Below are 23,501 nucleotides of genomic sequence, written 5' to 3'. Positions count from 1 at the left end.
TGACACTTGTCTCAAATCATTCAAAAGTCATCAATTCGTAATTAAATATTCAACTCATGGAACTTGACTTAAATTGTTTAGAAATCATTAATACATAATGATAATATATTGCTCATGAAATAAATTCTCAATTTAAGAAACATGATGGTGAAATAATCATAAATATCAAACTTATTCAACTCAAATCTCATAAATCATTCATATAGAAATTTGGGTGTAAACCCACTTGCAATATCATGTAAATCAATAATAGAAAGTAAATCTTTAGGCACAAGAATGAAAGGAGTGTTCTTGTTCAAACCCCACATACCTTGGATTTTGATTTTGAAGATGTAGAAACTTGTTTGGAACTTCTTCTTAAAACTTTTGAGACAAGATCATTGATTCCTTTGACTTGGGGAACTCAGGTTTTGAATCACTTTGAATCACTATGGAGGATTCTTGAATTTATTTGGAAGAAGATTGGATTTTGGAAATTGGAAGAAACCCTAGGTTTCTAGATATTTCTTGAAAGATTAGAGAAAAAAGAGAGAAAAATGATCTTCTCTTCTATACATTGATATATATAGGGCTTAAAAGGAGTAAAAATGACCAAAATGCCCTTTTGAAAGAGTTGAAAATTATTGATCGGGGCCTTGATGGTCGACTTGATGGTCCGTCAGAGAGACTGACAGTCCACCAAATCGTCCATCACTCAAACACCAAAACTAGAATGTTCTGCCTCGACGTGACGGTTGACCTGATGGTCCGTCAGAAAAGTGACGGTCCACCAAGTCGTCCGTTACTTGAGGGCCAGAAATGAGACATTCTATCTCGGTATGACGGATACCTCGATGGTCCATCAACTTTGTAACGGTCCACCACTTTAACCATCAAACGACATCCCAAAAAGGGAGATACTGCCTTGGCTTGATGGGACACTTGATGGTCCACCAAGGACCTAACGGTCCACCAGGTCGACCGTCAAACCAGGGCGGTCTGATAGCATTCAGTAAAACGGCCATATCTCACTCATCCGATGTTGGATTTTGATGAAATTGGTATTGATGGAAAGCTTATTCTATCCTATACATGACAAAAAGTGGAAATTAGAGAAATACAACATGGTTTAAACATCAATCACTTTGGAAGTCATACATACCAATTCAAAAAGACAAATTTAGGCTTAAGGAATGATCGGGGTATTACAATATATCCCCCTTGGAAATATTCGTCCTCGAATGTTTCTAGATGAGCCAAGAACAAGAGAAAATAAGGACGCACAGCTAGAACTACTCACATAGAAGGGCTCACTTTACTCTAATACTCTTGAGTACTTCACCAAATACACGAATCATAGAGGGAATAACCATATAGTGGAATACACTAGAATAGAAGGAAATTGAATTAAGGAAATAGTACCTTCAGCTTAATTCGAACTCGTGGAGAAAAGATAAGGGTGACTGGCTCACATATCTGCTTTTGCTTCCCAATTGGCACCTTCTACTGATTGATTTTGCCATAGAACTTTAACCAGGGGAACTTCCTTGTTCCTCAGTCTATGGACTTGATAATCAAGGATTTCAACCAGGATTTCATCACAAGAAAGACTATCCTGAACATCATAACTTTTTGACGGATCAACAACAATAGAGTCTCTAATGTGCTTTGTGAGCATAGAAACATGAAACACAGGATGGACAGCTGACAATTCTGCAGGCAACTCAACCTCATAAGCTGTTTTCCCACCATGATCCAAAACTCTATAAGGGCCAACATATCTGGGACTCAACTTTCCTTTCTTTCCAAATCTTTTCACCCCTTTCATGGGTGAGATTTTTAAATACACCAAATCATCAACTTCAAATTCAAGAGCTCTTCTTCTCACATCTGCTTACGACTTCTGACAGCTCCGGGCTGTCTTCAACCTCTCCCGAATTAACTTAACTTTCTCCATAGCTTCGAACAAAGCATCAGGTCCAATCACAGCAGCTTCACCCACTTCAAACCAACCTATGGGCGATCTATATCGCCTTTCATACAAGGCTTCAAATGGAGCCATTCCAATACTAGCATGAAAACTATTATTGTAAGCAAATTCAATCAATGTCAAATGTTCATCCCAACTTTCCTTAAAATCAAGAACACAAGCCCTCAACATGTCCTCCAAAGTCTGAATAGTCCTCTCAGCCTGACCGTCTGTCTGCGGATGAAAAGCGGAGCCAAGATGAACTTGGGTGCCAAGACACTTCTGGAAGGCTCTCCAAAACTAAGAAGTAAATTGAGTACCTCTATCGGAGATGATAGACAATGGAACTCCATGCAACCTAACTAACTCTCGAATATACCACTTAGCATAGTCCTCTGAGGTGAAAGATGTATGTACTGGCATAAAATGTGTTGACTTAGTCAACCTATCTACAACGACCCAAATAGAATCATGATGACGATGAGAGAAAGGTAAACCGGTCATGAAATCCATTTTCACCACTTCCCACTTCCAAGTAGGAATGTTAAATTCTTGTATCACACCATCGAGTCTCTGGTTCTCTATCTTTACCTTCTGGCAAGTTGCACACTTTTCTACAAACTTTGCTATATCTTTTTTCATACCATTCCACTAATAAATCTCCTGCAAATCGCGATACATCTTAGTAGCATCGGGATAAATAGAATACCGCGCGCCATGTGCCTCAGCCATAATTCTCTGCCTCAGATTATTAATATCAGGCACACAGACCCTATTTTGAAATCTCAATACACCATCTCCCCCTTGGGAGAAAACCTCCACCTTTTGGTCCTTAACTGATTCTTTCAGTTCGGCCAAATGAGAATCCATATCCTACTTCTCCTTTACTTCTGAGACTAGGGAAGATTGAGAACTACTCTGAACCCAAACACTACCCTCAGCTGAATCGAGCAATCTAATGCCCAACTTAGCCAAATGATGCATTTGCGGACTCCCTTTTATCTTCCTCTACATGTGCTACACTGCCCATGAACAATCTGCTAAGGGCGTCTTCCACTACATTAGCCTTTTCCGGGTGATATAACACACTTATATTGTAATCCTTTAGCAATTCTAACCATTACCTCTGCCGAAGATTCAATTCTCTTTGAGTAAACACATACTCCAAACTCTTGTGATCCATAAAGACATCAACATAAATGCCGTATAGGTAGTGTCTCCAAATTTTTAAAGCAAAAACCATTGTAGCTAACTCGAGGTCATGGGTCGAATAATTCTTCTCATGAGGTTTCAACTGTCGGGAGGTATAAGCTATAACCTTACCCTTCTGCATCAACACACAAATCAAACTAACTCTGGAAGCATCACAATATTCCAAAAAATCATCGACACCATTAGGTAGGGTTATCACAGGGGCTGAAGTGAGTCGAGTCTTCAATTCCTGAAAACTCTTCTCGCAAGAATCTAAACACTAGAATTTAAACTTCTTTTAGGTTAATCGGGTCAAAGGAGCAGCAATGGAAGAGAAACCTTCGACAAAATAATGGTAGTATCCAGCTAGACCTAAGAAACTTCTAATATCAGACGAGGAAATAAGTCTAGGCCAACTTTTCATAGTTTCTACCTTTAGAGGATCAACTCGAATACCTTCAAAAGAAACAATATGACCCAGAAAAGCAACTGATCGAAGCTAAAATTCACACTTGCTAAATTTGGCAAACAACTGCTGGTCTCTAAGGGTTTGTAAGACAACTCGAAGATAATCTGCATGGTCGTTCTCACTTTGGTACTACACAAGAATATCATCTATGAACATAATAACAAACATATCCAGGTATGGTCTGAACACTTAATTCATGAGGTCCATAAAAGTTGTTGGGGCATTAGTTAATCCGAAGGACATGACCAAGAATTCAAAATGACCATAACGAGTACGAAAAGCTGTCTTTGAAATGTCACACTCTCTGACTTTAGTTGGTGATAACCGGATCTCAAATTTATTTTTGAGAAATAGCTGGCACCTTACAGCTGATCAAATAAGTCATCAATTCTAGGAAGAGGGTACTTGTTCTTGACTGTGACCTTGTTAAGATGATAATAGTCAATGCATATACGTAATGAACCATCTTTCTTTCATACGAATAGAATGGGTTCACCCCAGGGAGATACACTGGGCCTTATAAAACCCTTATCAAGAAGATCTTTGAGTTGCTCTTTTAACTCCCTATGTTCTGCAGGGGCCATACAATACAGAGGAATAGAAATTGGCTATGTATCAGGGAGAAGATCAATTCCAAATTCTATCTCTCTATTGGGAGGTACCCTTGGGAGATCTTCTGGGAAAACATCAGGAAACTTATTGACAATACTAAGAGACTGAATAGTTGGAGTCTCAGACTTAGTGTCCTTAACTCAAACTAAATTATAGATACAACATTTGGAAATCAACTTCCTAGCTTTAAGATAGGATATGAAATGACTTTTAGGAGACACAGAATTTCTGAACCACTCAAAAGCTAGCTCATTAGGAAACTAAAATTTGACTACATGGGTACGATAGTCTATAGATGCATAACAAGAGAGTAGCCAATCCATACCCAAAATAATGTCAAAATCAACCATGTATAGCTCAATCAAATCTGCAAACATGAATCTATGAAGGACAGTGATAGGACACTTCTTATATACTTGCTTGGCAACAACAGGTTCACCCACGGGTGTAGAGACTAGGAAAGGCTCAGGGATCTTTTCAGCATTGATTTCAAAATTCACAGTGACCAACAGAGTCACATGAGAAAGACTTAACCCACGGTCCATTAACACATACACATTGGAATGAAATACATGGAGCGTACTAATAACAACATCTAGTGAATCCTCCTGCTCCTGGCAGGGTGGTATAGCATAAAACTGATTCTAGAGCTGACCACCTGCAGTACCAGATGAGGCACCCTAAAAAGAAGTAGGATGAACTACAGATGCTGGAGCGCTAATAGTTTGATTCTAGGGACAAACATCGCGACTCCCCTGTCTAGCATATGGGCAATCACTGAATTTGTCTCCCAACTTACCGCAACCAAAACAACCCCTCTGGCCGACTAAGCACTCATCGGGATGGTCCCTACTGTACTTTGGGCATAGAGAAAGACGAGGTATATTACTCACACTATCCTGGGATTGGGTCATAGAAGGCCTATTACCCTTCTCCGGCCTAATTCTAAATACAGAAGTACTGGTTGATGAAGGCGCTGGCAAAAGAGAACGGCTCTGGAACTGAGGGAGGATCCCTCCAAAAAATCTATCCTAACTATACCTCTGCAGCTTAGATCTAACTTTCTTATTCCCTCTCACTCTCTCTCTCTCCTTCACTTTGTCCACTTTAATTTGCTGAGCATGGATCATTATTATTGAAAGGTCCATGTCCTTATTAATCATAGCGGACCTACATTCTTTCACAATATAACTAGACACACCCGCCAAAAACTTACTCATATTAGTTCTAAAATCAGCCATCATACCGGGAGCATATTTAGATAATTGGTTAAACTTATGGTAATACTCCTTAACTGTCATAGGGCCCTGTCTCAAGTTTATAAATTCTTCTAATTTTGCTTCTCTCAGCTTCAGGGAAAAAAATCTATCTAAGAAGGCATCCTAAAATAATTTCCAAGTCATAGAAGAATCATTCTCCTTTCTACTTTTCCTCTACATCTCTACCCAATCATAAGAAACATCTTTTATTTGATAGGAAGCCATTTCAACAATCTCCTCCTCAGTTACGTGTATAATCTGAGTTACCTTTCTCTCTTCATCTAAATATATTTATAGGTCTTCATCTACTTTCGATCCATAGAACTTAGGTGGATTCATTCGCATACAGTCATAAACCCGGGCTGCAGCAGAATTATTCCCTTGCAGAGGTGGAATAGTAGCGTGGGTGTTGGCTTGAGCGTTGGTGGTGACCTCCTGGGCTAGCGCTTGGAAAGCTGCCCGGAATTCGGCATGGGACACCATCTCACCTAAAGGATCAACGGGTTGAGGTCATTTGTTATTTTTGTGAGCTTTACGAGGAGGCATTTTCTATCATAAGAGAGCACAAATTAACGGCAGAGAGAAATAGTCATAGGAAGATAGACTCTTGAAAGAAAGAAATAACTTTTCCTAAAACGTCCCATAGCCTCTTGCTCATAGATGTGGCGCGCTACACACCGATGATTAAGACTCTATGTAATGCGGCTTGTCACACTCCCTAGGACTCCTTCAACCTTAGGCTCTGATACCAAGCTTGTAACACCCCAAGAACCTATCCCGAGACGTCACATGGTGCTCAAGGCCACACGTGGCCTCAAGCTAACCCTCTAAACTTGTCATCATTTTCAGAACTTATTATAGCGCAAATCATACTAAGATAAAGATGAATAACCATGTCATGAACATACTAAAACATGAAATAATACTTCCCTATACAAATAAAATACTAAAATCCCTGCACACGCTGGTACACTAGTCTAACAAAGCCTCTACTACATAGGACTTAGGAGCCATTGGGAAAGATCCCCAACTTACTCGTATTGAACTGAATGTAAACAACCATCTATTAACAAGACAAAATTGGAGACACAGGTCCTCGAACCATAAGGAATCACCAACTGCAGATGTATCGAGGAAGGTACTCAAAGATCACTGTCGCTGCTGAGACTGAGCACCTGAACCTATATCATGATGAAATATAGAATACAAAAGAGTATGAAAGTCAGTACTTGGGAATGTACTTGAGTATGCGGGGGTGGATGTAATATTTAAATAATATCATAAATGTATAAGAAAATCATGCTTGCTGACCATAATAATTCTCTTCGCTTGAATTATATGAAACATTTTTCTCATAAATCATCAATAGTAATACATGGTTCATAAATCTCATAAATCATTTATCTCAACTCAAAATCTTTAACTCATGACTTAGAGTGACTCGATAACTCAAGAGACTTAAATCATTATGGACGTGGCAGTTTCTTATAACCGACATGACTATACCATGTGAGCCGCATGGAGTCCAATATTTTTCCCTCCTAAGGAGAGAACCCCATATTGGCAGGGGTGTTGTACTATTTCCAAGGAGTACAACCTCAATCTCATATTCAAAATCTCATACTCGGCCTTTGGCCCATAATTATCAACATCAATCCTATTGTGGCACACAGTTTTGAGGAAATACCAAATTTCTCACTCGGTGATAAATACTCCTCCCAGACTCATCTCAGAATGCGTTAGGAAATCTACCTCAACCAATATCAACTCATGGTTCTATTATAAAAACCAAATCATAAATATATATCTCATCTGAAAATCATAAACATCTTATGGATTCCTAACTCGACTCAACTAGACACAAGCTTTCTCAGTATCAAGCACATTTGTTTATCAAATCATTTGAAATATCAAAAACTTCATGGAAACATCATAAGACTCATTCTTGTCTCTCTATTTCACATATCAATATACATTCAATACTCGAATTTCTCATGGAAAGGCATAACTCATGACACTTGTCTCAAATCATTCAAAAATCATCAATTCGTAATAAAATATTCAACTCATGGAACTTGACTAAAATTGCTTAGATACATAATGACAATATATTGCTCACGAAATAAACTCTCAATTTAAGAAACATGATGGTGAAATAATCATAAATATCAAACTTATTCAACTCAAATCTCATAAATCATTAATAGAGAAATTTGGGTGTAAACCCACTTGCAATATCATGTAAATCAATAATAGAAAGTAAATCTTTAGGCACAAGAATGAGAGGAGTGTTCTTGTTCAAACCCCACATACCTTGGATTTTGATTTTGAAGCTGTAGAAACTTGTTTGGATCTTCTTCTTAACACTTTCGAGCCAAGATCCTTGATGTCTTTGACTTGGGGAACTCAGTTTTTGAATCACTTTGAATCACTATGGAGGATTCTTGAATTTATTTGGAAGAAGATTGGATTTTGGATCTTGGAAGAAACCCTAGGCTTCTAGATATTTCTTGGAAGATTAGAGAGAAAAGAGAGAAAAATGATCTTCTCTTCTATACATATATATATATATATATATATATATATATATATATGGCTTAAAAGGAGTGGAAATGACAAAAATACCCTTTTGAAAAGAGTTGAAAATTACTGATTGGGGCCTATGACGGTCGACCTGATGGTACGTTAGAGGGACTGACAGTCCACCAAGTCGTTCGTCACTCGAACACCAAAACTGGAATGTTCTGCCTCGACGTGATGGTTGACCTGAAAGTTCGTCAGAAAAGTGACGGTCCACCAAGTTGTTCGTCATTTGAGGGCTAGAAAGGAGACATTCTGTCTCGATTTGATGGACACCTTGACGGTCCGTCAACTTTGTGACGGTCCACCACTTTAACCATTACACAACATCCCAAAAAGGGAGCTACTTCCTTGGCTTGATGGGACACTTGACGGTCTACCAGGTCGACCGGCAAACTAGGGCGGTGTGATAGCATTCAGTAAAACGGCCATAACTCACTCATTTGATGTCGTATTTTGATGAAATTTGTATTGATAGAAAGCTTATTCAAAGCTATAAATGACAAAAAGTGTAAATTAGAGAAATACAACATGTTTTAAACATCAATCACTTTGGAATTCATACATATCCATTCAAAAAGACAGATTTACGCTTAAGGAATGATCGAGGTATTACAATCACCCTTAATAACTGGCTAGAATAATTACTTTACATTTGTGTTAGAAGAAAATATGTTAATCTATTCAGTCTTGACATTTAGTTGTGTGTCTCAATTCTAGTTTCTAATAATTTTTATTATTGTGAAGATCATCTATGTAGATTTCAAGAGACAAATGATCTAAACTAGACGTCTATGTTGGAATTCTTATAGGTATGTACATATTTGTCTACAACTTTCTTCTAGTTGAATTGAAACATATGAGCATAGTTGTTCCTATTTTAAAAAGTTGTCACCGTTGGGCATGTCAAATTTAAATCACCTAATCCTATTAGGTCACTACTATTGAAAACTCATCCTCTTCTCATTAATTTATCTAAATTACACTCCTATTTAAATCTCACTCACATCATTATAACTCATAAGCTTCTTTGTTTGTTATTATCATCTCTCTTATTGTTTTTCTTGCACCTACACCAAATACTTCATCCCCCTCACTCTTTACTTTCTCTACTTAAGAAAAGTTTGACCCATCTTCATTCTCTTCAATGGAACTTATTTTAGTAGAATCTCCCATTCCTCAGATTCCTCTTGTTCCACCATCAAAATGTCTAATTTCATTATTTGAAATATGTTTAGAGCCATGATCGATGAATTCAAGCACCCTTTATCAGAACAAGTCCAAGATATTATTCCTATTCAAACCATTACATCTAAAGAACATATTGTCTCAGACCAAATTCCAAAGAAAGGGCTAGGATTAAAAAAATATTTAGAGCCCCTATTCTTGTACCTGATAATAAAGTTCTTAAGAAACCCATTGTCACTCTTATTCTAAAGAGGATTCCTCACACTCGTAATCCCAAAATCCAAGAGAAAGTTGTTTTCGAGAAAGCTCTGAGGGAAAGAAAAAAATGCCACATACCTGCGGGTTTGCTGTCTTCAAAAGCAACTATCTTAGAATTTGATGATAACTTACTTCTAAGTCAGGTTCATCGTAGGAAAAAGGTCAAAAACATTATCCCTAAAACTTCTTATTTTTGCTTTACCTGATCTTCATCCTCCTCTAAATGAACTCCAAAGAAATCTCCTCAATCTGCACCAAAATCTTCAACAAAATCCACACCCTCCTCTCATACTCCAAACAAGTAGGTCACTCAACCTTCTTCATCTATCCCTCCATCTTCTACTCCCAAAATTGTTACCTTTGAGTCTATTTCTCCACCTTCTCTTAATTATATTATCAAGTTTCAAAATAAAAGAGTGGTGTGAGAGCGAGTTATCATTGGATTTGGAGGGACTAAAATAGTTGTTTTTCTTACAAAAATTATTGCATAAGGGTGGTCAGCTTTATTTTTTCAAGGCACTACTCAACTTACACTGACCAAGAGGGAGGTTACTGAGTTTTATATAAATTTCAAGTTTGATGGTATTGTGTTTACCTCAAGAGTACTTGGGGTTCCTATTAAGTTGACTAGAGATGATGTGGCTCATATTTAGAATGATCCTTTTGAGGGATGGATTGATTACGTGAAGTATGAGCGGCCTCATCTTCACAAACTACCCCAACCTTGGATATCATTAGAAGCTCCTAAGATAGCCTGCTCTTTCTCACCATCATTGCATTGAAAAATATGAAAATCCCCACTGTATTAACTCTATTTTGATTAGTGCATAAGATTATCCTTTAGAGAAAAGAGAGGAGAACTAAGGCCAACTATTTGGATATGAACTTAATATAGCTACTAGATTCTGAGGTCAAAATTGACCTCCCTAGTCTAATTTTAAAATATATAAATCGTGTGCTCCATTAAGATGAGACTGTCATTCATTGGCCTATGGGTTTTGGCTTAGACAGATTTTTTATGATTTTGTTATTCCAATCAATGTGTCGGAATATCAAACCACCAAATATGTTCTTTGAAGGGTTCGTTACTCTTCTCTTCCTAAGTCTATGAGATGTGCAAACACTCCTTTTCAACATGCACATAATGCCTTGGAAGAAAAAATTGAAGAACTAGAGGATGCTAGGGTTACTCATGCTTAGAAAATAGCTGCACACAAAGCTAGAATTTTTTCCCTTGATAATGAACTTGCCAAAGAAGTGCAACTAGTGTTGCTACTATTCAAAGATTTACCCAACTGATCCCATCTGCAACATCTGTCTGATTAGTCTTGCTCTTAGTTCCCTAGGATTTCTTTTATTTCTTCTCTTACTATTCTTATTAGAGTTCTTTTCTTTTGGTGTTTGATTAGCATATTATTCTCATATTTTGGTAATTAATACAATGGACTTTTATTTGAATCAAGTATTTTCTCTAATTTATTACCTTGATAGATCTTTATTTCAAATTATTGTCTTTTGATTGTCTTCGTGATAGAACCAGTGGCCATGAATGGGTTGACTTCTAAGTTTGATCTAACATTTTTATTTAGCTTTTCAATGATCCCAAAAGGGGCAAGAAATTAGAGGATTGTGCAATGCTTATAACTCATAGACTAACCTGTTTCATTCAAGTAGTTCTTGCATAAAGTATCTAAAGGTAAAATTAGGGATGCATAAAATAAGAGGTTTGTCATTATCAAAAAGGGGAAATATGTTGGAGTCTATAAATTTTTATGTATGATAAAATAATATGTTATGTTAGTTGGTTCATCAGCTACTCAGGTGCAAGTTGTTAAACCTTCAACTGATAGTAGGTGTTGGAGGACAGACTAAAGACAAGGTTGCTGAATTAAAGAAATGGATAAAATATTTAAGATGATAAACTCTACTTAACTATCACTTGTGAAGATGAAGAAGTTTAGTTTGAATACAACACATGAAGACACGAGAGTCTGAGTTAATGAAGGAGTTTCACTTTAAATAAAACTCAAGAGGTTTAATGAAGTAAGAAGTATCATCTGATGAAGGACTCTTTGAAGAGATGTGATTAAATAGTGGAAGTAACTTACACAGTTAATTATGCACTTAAAAATGAAAAAAAATTAAGAAATTGACTTGGTTGTTCACAGCTTGAGGAAACACGAAGGTGAACCTAGTTTTTTTACTTATAAAGTAAGGATTTTTAGTGTATATGCATTAGGTTTATTTCTTGAGTTGTAATATTGATGTAATTTTAGGTTCAGTGAAGTATAAACTTAATTAGGATTATTGCCTTCAAGTTGGGGAACTCGAAGACTTGGGATCACATACCTTTGGAGGTTTGTGAGTTGTGTTAAGTAGGAGTTAAAGTTTATAATTCCTAAATAACGTCAGTCTAGTAATTTTTCATTTGTTAAGGCTCAAAGTTATTTAGTGAAGTTTGAGGTGAAATCCTGTAGACTTGCAGGTCATGGCTTTTTACATCCTTTTGAGCCAGTGTTTTCCACCTGAAAATCACTGTCTCATTTTACTTACACTATTATTGCTTTATTGAAACACATTAGGCAACTTGTTTCACTCATAAGTCATTGTTTAAGCAAAATAAGTAAATAAGTAAGTCGCATAGTCTATTAAGAAGTCTTAACAATTCTATATATTAGTTTTAGGAAACACTAAATTTAATCGCCTGATTTTGAGAAACATGATTTTAGATTATTACCATACAATACAGACACTTCTAGAGGGAAATTTTTCAATGCTGGTATGTGTCCTACATGACACAATTGGCAAACTGGTAATTTCATTGTTTGATCATAGGAATCCTAAACAATTGTTTTTTCTATTGATTTTTACTGCAGATGTAGAGTCAAGTTTAAATTATGCTATGTTTGGTGGAGGTGGGGAACACAAATAAGGGTGGAATACGTCAACCATCCATTATTAATGTTCTTAAAAAGATTAATGCATTACATTGTTGATTAATTATTTGATAGAATTGTATACATTTTACCTTCCCCAGATGCTACTTTATGGGAATATATTAGGAATGTTGTTGTTGTTGTTGTAAGTAGATAATTCACGCATATATTAGAATGAATTGCATATGTAAGAATGAATATAGAAAAGATTCTTCTCAGCCTTTCTAATCAATGATTTTGAAGAATATCATATCCTGTTCTATGGCCATGCTACCTAAATTGCTCAAGTTACAGGTCTAATTGCATTGTAATTTTCTATTGCAGGATTAAACATAAAAGATGAGTAAAACTTCTAGAATTTCTTTTCACAATAATTGATACATTTCGACTCGTTTCAGTATTAGGTAATGGTGCAAGCCTTAAGATTCCAAAGTTAGAAACTTTTGCGGTGAACTTGGAGTCTAACAGTATGTTATTTGCCTAGATATCATGATGGATTACTGAAGGATTATCTTAAGTATGGAGGTAGAGAATGCCCCTAGCAGCACCTAAAGCAATGTATAACTTTGTTCCAAGACTTGAATGTTCCCTATATCTAGTTATAAGACTATGTAAACTCTTTAATAATCCTAGTTTGAAGATATTAGGACTTTTATTTACTTATAAATATCTCTTGTATAAGTTGTAGTTATCGGTAGATAATGATGTACTTATCTTTTTATATATATTCCATTGTATATATACAGAGGCAAGGCTCTACAATTGTTGAGCCATTTACAAATGTATTCTTATGGTATCAGATAGCCAAAAATCCATCTAATTTTTCTCTGTGTAGCCCTTTCCTTATTTTTTTCTCTAAATAGAAGGCATCTTCATCTTCCATTGCATCCTAGGTTTAATTTTTTCTATTGTATCTCAATTTTCTTCTAGTGTCTCAAGTTTAGGTTTTCCTGTTATATCTTCACTTTCTCTCATAAGTAGCATATTATTTGGCTCATCCCCTTCCCTTGACATTGGTTCTCCATCCATACCAAATATCTGCTCTATTCCTTCTCTTGCAACTCCTAATTCATGAATTTAGTGACTAATAAGTTAGGTTCTATGGAGGACTATCTCGCATGGCGCACTCAATTTGCCTCTCTACTACTTTCACATAATTTTATGGGTTTTTTTGATGGTTTAATCCTGCCACATCTCCTCTTCTTGGTGATGCATTTGGAAATCTATAAACGAACCCACTCTATAGATCTTGGATAAAAATAATCAAAGTGTTCATTCTTGGTGATTCGAAACACTTTCCCATGATGTTCTCCTTATGTTCATCTTCTTCCCACATCAAGAGATATATGGTTATCCTTAAGCCATTGTTATATGGATGTGAGTCAAGCTAAATTTATTGAGTTGAAATTCCAACTCACTACCTTGTGGAAGGACGATAATATGAGCATTGTCCAGTATTTTTGAAATGCCAAATAAATAGATGATTCTCTTGTAGAAATTAAAGCACCTATTGCTTCTTGAGATTTCATTGATAATGTTTTACTAGGTCTTGGAAAAGAGTATGATATCTTGGTTGGCATCATTACACTTCATTACACACTTTCTTGGCCAACTCTCCTTTGAAGATCTTCGCACCAAACTTTTACTTCATGAGAAAAGGTTGCAGAAATTTAAGGAACTTAACTTGCCAATTATGCACCAAGCATTTGTTGCATATTCTGTTTCTACAACTACTCCTCAAGATTCTAGCGCTCAGTTTGGTAATCATACTGACTGTGATTGGGGTCGAGCTTCTTCATCTAGAGGTCGTAGTTGTGGCGACAAAAGTCATGGCTTTAACAGTCATGGGCAACAATCACAATTCAATTTTGGCAACCATAATACACGCATTATCATAACTAGACAACCATAGTTAGGTGTGGGTGCACTTACCCTGTCTCCTATAATTCTCATTCTGTAAGTACTAATTCACCATCTATAGGAGTTCTTGGTTCTCACCCATCTACTCTTGCTTGTCAAATTTATGGATCTTTTGGACATACTACCTTACAAAAACCCCCCAAATTTTTGTCCCATGAAAACTTCTTGAGCTTTGAGCTTAATTTCTTTGTTACGACTTAACCCCATAAGTCGTAAAGTATCTTGACGATTCAGGTTACCTTGGTTGTGAGGTGTCCAGTTAATGGTGTTTGAGTTTGTACTAGGTATGACTTGGGGAAACAAGTCATAAGGACTCGTGATGATTCGTTAGTATAAGTCTTAACAAAATTATGTAAGTTTGTGACATAATTTTTCTCTGAGTACGAGTGGATAACTACAATTCGTATGGACTTGTTAAGAGTCATGGGATAAAATCGTAGGATGTCCAGTGTTTAACACATTTGAGTGTTGTGTTGCCTATGAATAGACCCTACGAGTCGTAGGGTCTTGTTATGAGTAAGCTTGTTGAGTCATAAGGTTGACAGTGTATGGGGGTCTTGGTCACTATCTTGGTTACGACTCATGGTCATGATTCGTAAGAAGAGGCTACGAGTCAATGGTTGACTTGTAGTCAAAGGATACATTTTTTCCATCTTTAAGTTAAGGTTATTTTGGACATTTCTCCTTTTGTGCAACTTTAAACCCACGTCTTATATCCTCTTTAGGGTAGTTTCAAAAAGCTGAAAGATAAATTGACTTTTGCTTCAATTTTGACCCTGGCCGAGGGTAATGACTTCTTTGTAGTCTATTGTGATGCATCCCATGTGGGACTTGATTGTATTTTCATGAATCATGGAAAAGTGGTAGCTTATGCCTCTAGATAGTTAAAGGTAAATATGAAGAATTATCCAACTCATGCTTGGAGTTGTGAGCTATGGTATTTATTTTGAAAATCTGGTGTCACTATTTGTAAAGAGTATATGTGGATATCTTTTCAGATCATAAGAGCCTGCAATATGTTTTTATTCAGAAAGGGCTTAATCTCATGTAGAGTACATAGCTTGACCTGCTTAAGGATTATGACATGCGCTACACTATCACCCAGTTAAAGCTAACACAGTTGTTGATGGTCTTAGCAGGTTATCCATGGGGATTCTAGCTTATGTGGATGAGGATAAGTGGGAATTGGTGAAAGATATTCACCGTTTGGTTAACCTTAGAGTTCATCTCTTAGTCTCAGAGTATTATGGTGTGTTTGTGCAAAAGATGGCACAGTCATCTCTTGGTACTGAAACAAAAGAGAAGTAGGTATTGGATCCTATCTTGATAAAGATTAAGATAGATGTAGATCAGCCAAGAGTAGCAGCTTTTGAGATTGGTGGTGATGGTATCTTGAGGTATCACGGGCGATGATACATTCTAACATACATAGATTGCGAGAGAGGGTCTTGGTTGAGGCTCATGAGTTATGTTATATGATTCATCCTGGTTCAAGAAAATATATCATGAACTTACGAAGATTTATTGGTAGAACCATATGAAATGGAATATAGCCAATTTTGTGGCTAAGTGCATGGTGTGTTAGCAAGTGAAAGTTGAGTACTTAAGGCTTGAAGGGTTGTATCAAGAAACTAAGTTACCTGTATGGAAGTAGGAAGTGATTAATATGGATTTTGATACTGGTCTTCCTCGATCTCAGAATCAGTTTGATTTGATTTGGTTCATCGTGGATAGGATAACAAAGTCTGTACACTTCTTGCCAGTGAGGACTAATTATTCGATAGAGGATTATGCAAAGTTGTACCTTTAAGAGATTGTGAAGTTGCATGGGGCGTGTATCTCTATCATTTTAGATCATGGTGCTCATTTTTTATCGCACTTTTGGCATTTATTTTAGATAGCTTTGGGAACTAAGGTGAGCCTTAGTACTACTTTCGACCTACAGTCGGATAGGAAAGTAGAAAGGACCATTCAGACATTGGAGAATATACTTAGAGCTTACGTGATTGACTACGGTGGTAGTTGGGTTTATCATTTGCCTCTTGTAGAGTTTACTAATAATAACCGCTACCATACTAGTATTGGGATGGCTCTATTTAAGGCTTTGTATATTAGGAGGTGTAGATCTCCTATTAGGTTGTTTGAGGTTGGTAAGGTAGAGATATTTGGAAAGGATTTAGTTAACCAAGCCATGGAGAAGGTGAAGGTGATTAGGGATAGACTTAAGACCGCCCAAAGTCATCAAAAGTCCTATACAGATATGAGGTGTAGGGAGTTAGAGTTCGAGGTTGGGGATAGGGTGAGATTGAAGTTGTCTCCCATGAAGGGAGTGGCACAGTTTGGTAGGAAAGAAAAGCTCAATCCTCGGTATGTTGGTTCGTACTTGGTCTTGAAGAGGTTTGGTAGTATTGCATATAAGTTTGAGTTGCCTTCTAGCTTTAGATCTATTCACCTGGTGTTCCATGTTTCGATGTTGAAAAAGTGTGTGGGTGATCATTTGATGATTGTTCCTTTGAAGGAGGGGTATTTAAGACTCCTTGTCTTATGAGGAGGTCCTGGTTGAAATTTTGGATCGGCAAGTTCATCGGTTGCAAACAAAGGACATAGCTTTAATAAAGGTTTTATGGAGGAACCACAAGGTTGAAGAGGCTACTTGGGAAGCCGAAGAGGACATAAAGTCCAACTATCCATTCCTATTTTCTATTCCAGAAAATCATGCTTAAGGTATGTGTTGTTCTTAACATTTTTTTTTGACTTTGTTAAAGAAAATAGTGATTTCCTTGGCATCTTTATTTTCTAAGTTTGTTAAAGGTAAGAGAAGATGTATATGGAGTCAAATAGTGATAAAAATTGCATTGACCCATCATTCGAGGATGAATGATCCAAGTGGGGGAGAATTGAAACACCTCAGATTTTTGGCCCTCGAAAACTTCTTGAGATTTGAGCTTACTTCCTTGGTTACTACTTGACTCCATGATTTGTAGCATATCTTGATGGATCAGGTGACCCTAGTAGTAAGGTGTCCAGTGAATGGTGTTTGAGTTTATTTCCTTGGTATGACTTTGGGACACGACTCATAAGGACTCGTGATGAGTCGCTAGGATGAGTTTTAACCAAATTATGTAATTTTATGGATTGATTCTGTTCTAAGTACGAGTGGCTCAGTACGAGTCGCATAGACTTGTTATGAGTCATAGGATGAAATCGTAGGATGTCCAGTGTTTAACCCATTTGAGTTCTGTATTACCTACAACTTGACCCTATGAGTTTTAAGGTCTTGTTATAAGTAAGATTTTTGAGTCGTAAGGTTGACAATGTAAGGTTTTCTTGGTCACTATCTTGGTTACGACCCATGGCCACGAGTCATAAAGAGGGGTTACAAGTCAATGGTTGACTCGTAGTCAAAGGCGACATTTTTTCCAACTTTAAGTTAAGGGCATTCTGGACATTTCTCCTTTTGTGTAACTTGAAACCCATGTCTTATATCCTCTTTAGGGTATCATTATCCTTCAAAAGCACATCAAATAGACTCTCAAACACTCCCAAATCCTCAAGGTCAAGAACATTTAGGGTTTTAAAGAGATTAATCAATTGGGGCTTCCAAAGGTAATTTCTCTTCGTACTTCTCAGTGTTTAAGGCATGTTACTGTTCCCTTATTGTCAATTAAGTAAAAACATGTGATTTAAAGTATTGTCCATGAGACATTGATATTGGGTTTTGAACTATGGTTTGAGGTTGTTAATATAAATTGTTTAAATGTTTTTTCCATGATATTTATAAAACTATTATGCTTAAATTGATGGTTGGTAAATTCATTGGGGTGCATGGGAATGGTGGATGGAAATAGGGGTACAAATAAATCCTTAAACTAATTGGTTTGGTATGGAAATTGGTAATAATCTCAACCCACTTGCATAATTGATTCTGATTTATGCATTATCAGTTGGCGTGGCTTGTTTCTTGAAACTAATGCATGGTATAAATGGTTACATGGATAATGATGGTTTTGAAAACCTTGTGGGGTGCACAAGAATCCCTCAAGTGATTTTAATAATGGAGTATGCGGAGTACTTAGGAATCCCCTGAGTGATTGGCTAATGAAATTGCTTGCAAGTTATGGTCGGTATGACGATACCACTTAATAATACCTTAATAATTGACTCATGGAATTAGTGGTTTGGTTAAGTGTCAAATATTTTGATAAGGTAATAAAGGGGGTTGTGATAGCTAGCCTTGAAGGTGTGAGTCTAAAGGACGAACGCTGGAAACTTATATTTGCTGACTTGAGGGTTGGTCCTGATGACCATGTTCTTGTAGGTACAAAGGAATCCCCTAAGTATACACACGTACATATGTATCATGGAGGGCGAAGAGTAAAAAGGAATCCCCGGCCATCTATGATATCTTTAATTTGTGCGGCTAATATGCATTGGGGCTTGTTTAGGGGATAACACTATACCTATGTAGCCCGTGGTTGGACTTATGATGGAAAATCTATACAACCCAGGCTAAGGTTTTAAAATGCATTCTAAATCTTTTTCCCTATCCCAACATAGTATATATATATATATATGTATGTATTTCCATATGGTTATGTGCATTGGTTTAACTCAGTTTTGGATTAATGGCATTACTTTATCTTTATCCCTAAGTTACATGCTAGCGTTCACCCCGCTAACCATCTTTGAATGTTATATCCCCATGCAATGCAGGAACCGGCCATACTTTCACTCCTCATTCTCAGTGACTAGGTGATTCGAGGACAACTTTTGATTCATACTAGAGTGGTGAGCTTCCATACTTCAAAAGACCTTATCTATGCTATGGATTTCTTTATGTCTTTACTATTATATTTGATATTGGTTTTGGCTATGATCGAGGGTATGTCCCGACTGGATATTCTTTGATTTTTATTAGAGGCTTTATTGGACTACTATGGATATGGACGGTATTGGTTGGTTGTTTGGTTGTTGGTGGTTGGTTTTGGATATAGACTTATCATAATGTCTTTAAATTTATATTATCTTATCTTGTTATATATTCGGAATTCATCCAACATGGGGTGTAAGGTGGTTGATAGTTTGGGTATTGGGGTGGTCTCTTATCCTTGTTGGACTTGAGATAGGGTTGTGTCACTTATAATGCACTAATAGGTTTAATCCTGGTTTTGTTGCTAATGATCTTCCTAAGTCTTTTGCAACTATGTTTGTTAATGTAATGAATGATGCTACCTGGTACATAGATTCTGTAGAATTTACTCACACGACTCGGTAACCTTTTGCACAAAACTCCATACACTGGCCATAATTATGTTTTGGTTGGGGATAGAAAATTTCTCAATATTAGTAATATTGGATATACCCAATTACCCTCTACTTCCCATCCCATTTATTTGTGTTCTGTCTTTCATGTTCATAACATAACTTAATTTCAGTCAAAAAGTTATGTGATGATAATAATTATGTTGTTAATTTTGACTCGTCTTCTATTTCTGTTAATGATGAAGCATCGGGTCAAACTCTCCTTCGAGAATCCACTAAAGGTGATGTGTACCCTCTTTCATCTAAGTCGGTGTGCTCCCATCCTCAAGATTTAGTTTTCATACAATAATCAGGAGACGTCTGGCATTGTCGTTTAGGTCACTATAGAGCTCGAGACTTAGATAGTTTTAGAGACAATAATTATATTTGTTTGCTTAATCTTTTTCAAATAAGTGTGTTTCTTGTCAATTAGGAAAGGCACATCATTTACCATTTCATTTAGTAGAACATTGTAGCTTTTTTCCATCGGAGATTGTTCATTCAAATGTTTGGCAATCACTAGTTTTATCTAATTTAGGTTATCAATACTATGTTATTTTCATTAAAGATTTTTCCAGGTTCACATGGCTTTATCCCATGAAACATAAATGTGATGTTTTGATCTATTTTTATGCCTTTCAAAAATTAGTAAAAAACATTTTCAACACTAAAATAAAAACTTTCTAAATGATGAAGGCGGGGAGTTCAATAACAAAGCCTTGGTCTTACACTTATCTGATTTTGGTATTATTTTTTGTAAGTCATGTCCTGATACTCCCCAACAAAATGGGGTAGCAGAAAGAAAACATCAAGACATTCTTGAGATGGTGTAAACTATTCTCACGGATGTTGTAATACCATTTAATTTTTGGGTTGAATGTTGTGTTTTATGCAGTTTACACCATCAATAGGTTACCATCACTAATTTTACAAGGAATTTCTCCATTTGAGAAATATTTTCAAACTCCTCTAGATTATAATTTTCTCAAGGTGGCCGGTTGTGAATGTTTTCCACATGTACCCTCTTGAAATTCAATTAAGCTCGAACCTCATTCAGTTCGTTGTGTTTTCTTATGATATGTTTCTAATTATAAAGTATATCATTATTTGGATCCCAAAGTAGGTCGTGTGTATATTAGTGATCATGTCACTTTTCATGAATTAGACTTTCCTTATTCTGAGTTATCTTGTGACCCTATTGTATCTTTGTTTATTTAGTCTGTAGTTATTTCACCCTCATACCCACGTTTGTCTCATATGGTTTCTTTTCGCTCTAGGACTCCTATAGATTCTTCTTCTTTAGGTTGTTTAGACATTTCTATTAACCCCATAATTTAGTCTCCTAATGCAATCTCTTTTGTTGAGACGTCTTCTGGTAGGTCGAGTTCACATGTCTCTCCTACTATTCCCTCTACATCTATCTCTACTGTTGCTGCTCATCCTATGCAAACTCACTCCAAATCTAGAATTTTTATGCCTAAAATGCTCTTCTCCCTAAGTTCAATCATCTCTGACATCGAACCTTCATGTTTCTCCCAAGCAGTAAAGAATCCAAAGTGGCAAGCATCCATGGCTAATGAATTCAATGCTCTTTTGGCTAATAAAACTTGAGTTCCCATCCCTTATAATTCTAACATGAACTTGGTCAGTTGTAAATGGGTTTATCGCATTAAATAAAATTCGGATGGTTTTGTTGAGTGATACAAAGCTTGTTTTGTAAAATAGGGGTTTCACCAACAACTTGGTATTGACTATCATAAGACTTTTAGTCTCTTTATCCGTGCTATAACTGTGTGTATTGTCCTTTCTCTTGCAATTTCTCTTTCATGGGCAATTTGTTAACTAGATATTAAAAATGCACTTTTACATGGTGTTCTTTATGAAAAGGTGTTCATGAAACATCCACGGGGATTTGTTCATCTTGACTATCCTTATCACGTTTGAAAACTAACCAAAGTTATTTATGGATTAAAACGAACTGCTCAGGATTGGTTTTATCATTTTAGTACATTTCTTCTGGCTCTGAGGTTTATTTGTAGTAAATTAGATTCTCTATGTTTATTTGTAAGTATTCATCTGGTACTCTTATTTTATTACTGTATGTTGATGATATTATTCTTACTGGAAGTCATGTCTCTCTAGTTGATAATTTTATTCGGTGTCTTTCACGTTAATTTTCCATGAAAGATCTTGGTGATCTTCATTACTTTATTGGTGTCCATGCTTCCCGTGCATCTAATGGTCTTCATCTATCTCAACAAAAATGTCTTTGGTTTGTTGGTTAAGTTCCATATGCACACTTGTAATCCTGTTCGCACCCAATTTACTTCCCAAACTTCGTTTTCTCTTATGGATGGTAAGTTACTTTTGGATCCTACTGAATATCTGATCATGGTAGGTGCACTTCAATATTTATCTTTGACTCATCCTGATATTGCTTATAATATAAGTGTTGTCTCGTAGTTTATGCATGCTCCTCATACTACTTATCTGCACTCTGTGAAGTGTATTTTTAGGTACTTCCAGAGTACTATTATCCATGGTATTTTTTTCAAAGCATCTTCACTTATTTCCACAATGGTTGCCTACTCTGATATTGATTGGGCTGGATGCCCGGATAGTCGATGTTTCACTACTGGATTTGCTATATTTTTGGGTGACAATCTTATCTCTTGCCGCATAAAAAAGCAACCAACTGTCCCTAGATCCTCTACTGAAGTAGAGTATAAGGCAATTTCCTACATTGTTGTTGAAACTACTTGGATTCAGCATATTCTTTTTGAGCTTGGTGTATTCGTTTGGGAACCATTTCGTGTGAGGTGTGATAATGTTAGCACTACGTATATGACTCATAATTCGGTGTTTTTTTATCGGTCTAAGCTTATTGATGTAGATTTTCATTATGTTCGTGATAAAGTTTCTCAAGGAGATCTCATTGCTCAATATGTGCCCACTCGCTTACAATTTGTTGATATCTTCACAAAAGAATTATCCTCATCTCAATTTTGTTTTTTACGTGACAATCTGTCCATCATTTTTGTACATTCAGATTGAGGGGGCGTATTAGGACTCTTTTTATTTTTATCTATCTCTTGTTTAAGTTGTAGTTATCGGTAGAGGATGATGTACTATCTCTTTACATATATTCCATTATATATAGAGAGAGGCAGGGCTCTACAATTGTTGAGCCATTTGCAAATATATTCTTAAAAAATACGTGTTTGATGTTCATATTAGAAATTACACATGATTACAATTAAGAATATAAGGTTCCATGTGATAAACTTGTTGATGACCCTCATCACACAAGTGAAGAAAGTAGGAAACCTAAAAGTAACCATCGAAATTCAGAAGTCAACAATAACAACAACATACGAAGTATATTCCCATAAAGTAGGATCTGAGAAGGGTAAAGTGTACGTAGTCCATACCACTACCTCAGATGAAGTATAAAAGTTGTTTCCGATAGACCCTTGGCACATAACACATAACAATAAACCAATTTAAGAACATAAAATAAACAACAACATATGGTAGCACACCACTAGATAATACAAGTAATAAAACACCCACTGAGTAATCCTATGAAATACCTATCCAAAATAACAAACATCTCTAAAACACCACGAATAATAAACTATAAGACACATCACAACACTATCATTATGGTAAATTAGCAAACTAAGCACTCCTCCCTACTAGTAAGGACACACACCTACCCAGTCTTCTATAAGTTATAACTACTCCATATCATGCCTAATCACTTCCCTCCAATATTTCTTTGGCCTAACTCTACCTCGTCTAAAACCATCCATAACAAGGCTCTCACATTTCTGAAC

The sequence above is a fragment of the Capsicum annuum genome, chromosome 10, assembly GCF_002878395.1.
Source record: "Capsicum annuum cultivar UCD-10X-F1 chromosome 10, UCD10Xv1.1, whole genome shotgun sequence".
NCBI classification, from domain to species: domain Eukaryota; kingdom Viridiplantae; phylum Streptophyta; class Magnoliopsida; order Solanales; family Solanaceae; genus Capsicum; species Capsicum annuum.
The sequence above is the reverse complement of the archived record's forward strand: the minus strand, read 5'-3'. Positions refer to the sequence as shown.